The sequence below is a fragment of the Convolutriloba macropyga genome, chromosome 14, assembly GCF_964194025.1.
Source record: "Convolutriloba macropyga chromosome 14, txConMacr16.3, whole genome shotgun sequence".
In the NCBI taxonomy this organism is placed as follows: domain Eukaryota; kingdom Metazoa; phylum Xenacoelomorpha; order Acoela; family Convolutidae; genus Convolutriloba; species Convolutriloba macropyga.
In genome coordinates this window covers 19,517,130-19,520,007 of record NC_134481.1, presented here as the reverse complement: position 1 = coordinate 19,520,007, position 2,878 = coordinate 19,517,130, and positions in this window count along the sequence as shown.

The following is a 2,878-nucleotide window of genomic DNA, read 5'->3' as shown; positions in this document are numbered from 1 at the left end:
GACCATGGTGCCAGCTTTTAAAAGAGCCGCTCTTGCCAGCAGTCATTGAATCTATTAACTCGTCAACTTGATATGGGTCTACGCTCACTTTCTATGGTCTATGCCTCAAGGTGGTGGTTAACTTCCCGGGTCGAGGTTTTTTGTGAAATGCGGTGAATGAGGTGAATTTTTGTAAGAAACGCGGTGATTGCGGTGAATGCGATGAAAATAAATATTTCATTGCATTTTACCTTATTTCTTACAACAATTCACCCCGAAATTCACCGCATTTCTTACAAAAATTCACCGCATATGGTTTCCAAAGTTAACTCAATCTGATTTAAATTCACAAGAAATTTTATGGATGTAAGTGACAGTTGGCTCAGTGGACTGCAGTTGAAGGCATGCAGGAGGTCAGAGGTTCGCACCCGTGTGGGAAGGATTTTTTTGTAACAATACTGAGAAAAAAATAAATAATTCACCGCGATTCACCGCATTCACCACAAAAAGATGTAAGAAATACGCGCTGAAAATTATTTGTTTTCACCGCATTTCACCGAATTCCTTACGAAAATTCACCCCAAAACCTTGACCCGGGTTGACCTATGCCCACAGACCGATGTTTCCTGGACCACTGGTCAAAATAAAGGGTCATCTATATGGTTTGAAAAACTTGTTTCACGCCGGTTCTAATTATTGGAGCCAAGTACCGGTCCGATTGGTTCAGTATTTTTAGTAAATGATTTCAGACTCACCGGTACGCCGGTTAGCCAAGACTTGCATTTAGACTTGCACGGCGTGACTTAGACTTGTATTAAGACTGGCAAGTGTAAAAAGTGACATGGTCATAGCCCTGAATCAATACTGATACAAAACTTGCAATTAGACGTGCTCAGTACTGATATTGACTTTTGCCGTTTGGCCCGGGGGACTCTTTTGTCCAACAAAAATTGTCACAAACGCATCCATCTTGAAATGATTGCGCGCATGTGTTATGATCATAAAAAATACAATCCAAATAACTTTAATTGGTTAACTCGCCTGCTATTTGTGGCAATTTGTACATGAAAACAGACTGTTATCAGTAGTAACATTTAGTAACATTTTCTAGTACCATTAACATCGGGACATAATGTTTTACAGCCAGCAAGAACGTGCGCAGGGGAGGCTACAGAAAGTGGACAAAGTAGCGGTTGCCGAGAGCTAAAAATTTGTTTTGTGTTTTCAGGTACGAGTAGTAACATTTACACCATAGAAGATCGGGGGCGGGGGGGGGGGGGGGGGTTGTCTGTCCTCCCACGTAAGAGATAGGGTTGTCCTGAAGACAACAACCCAATCTTTTACATTGGATAGGACAACCCAACTCTTTACATGCGATAGGACAACCCAACTTTTTTGCATGGGATAGGACAGCCCAACCTTTTACATGCAGGGACAGCTCTCTCCCAGTTTAACCCGAATTATTATCCAGACGTTTCCCCCACCATTTTGCCTTTATACCTTTGAGAGAATTATTTATTCATATCAAAAATTGAAATTAAATAAAATATTTAAAATTAACAGAAAGACTGAAATAAACTGTGAATTTATTTTAGAACCAAACCACGCAATTTGCTCAAATCTAAAATTTGAAATTTAACTAACCAACGCAAACTTGGGTTTGAAAAACTGAGCCCTTAATTTAGCACAAAACCAGTACAATTGAAACGTTACAAATCACGATAAAAGCGTTGTTTCTAAAACTAGTATTAAGCACGGGTAGATTACAGTATTAAAATTGGTTTTGAAGAAAATCGAGCAATCCAAAAGAAAAATTACAAAAAAAGTAGCAAGAAATGAAGAAAAATAAAAATTTACAATTCATAAACTTTTTGATGTTTATAGGGAGCATACAAACAAATGGGGATATTTTGAGAGTGTGTTAAAAGCGCCGAATAGTTTTTAATTGAAATCTAAAGCAAAAAAAACAATTTCTTACAGTTACAGACGTGAAAATAAGGCTGAAAATTGTTGTTTTTTTATGTGCGTCATCCCTTTTTACGCAGTGGTATCACCTCAGAACCGGTTATTTCGCTTACCTCGTCAAATTAAACAGCTTCATATTCTATGAATGAATTTCATAATCTATGAATGAACTTCAAATAATCTCCAATTGGTTGGAGATTATTTGTCAATTACTGCCTGGAAATCAAAATTATCCAAGTCCGATTTGTTTATTATTCTGTTGAAACCGGGATCGATTGGCTGCCAACATTCAGTTGAAGCAAGGAGTGTGCTTTTTGACTCTTTATAACTTTCCCATTCTTCCCACGGATCTTCAACCTCTATACATATACAACAATTTTATATATATATATATATATATATATATATATATATATATATGATATATATATATATATATATATATATATATATATATTTAGATATATTTATATAAATTTATATATACATATATATATATATATATATATATATATATGTGTATATATATATACATACATATATATATATATATATATATATATATAAAATATACTTATGTATATATATATATATATATATATATATATATATATATATATATCTTGTGAAAAAAGTTGCTGATTGTGAATTTTAATCATATTAAAAACGGCATGACTGAAACAACTCATAAAAAACCAGTTGATATAGTTTAGAATGTTAGAGGGTTCCAGTGATAAGGAAAAATTTCATCGTGTTCCAAAAGTTTATATTGTATCTCATTGTGTCTGACATGAAGAAACTATCCCCTAAACAAAATTTAGAGATGCGTTAAAAAGTCTGAATAGTTCCTGTTACATAAAAAGTTAATTTCTTCACTTGAACGATTATTTGATAAGATAACTGTTACTAAAATAGGGAATTCTTTTCAAGGTTC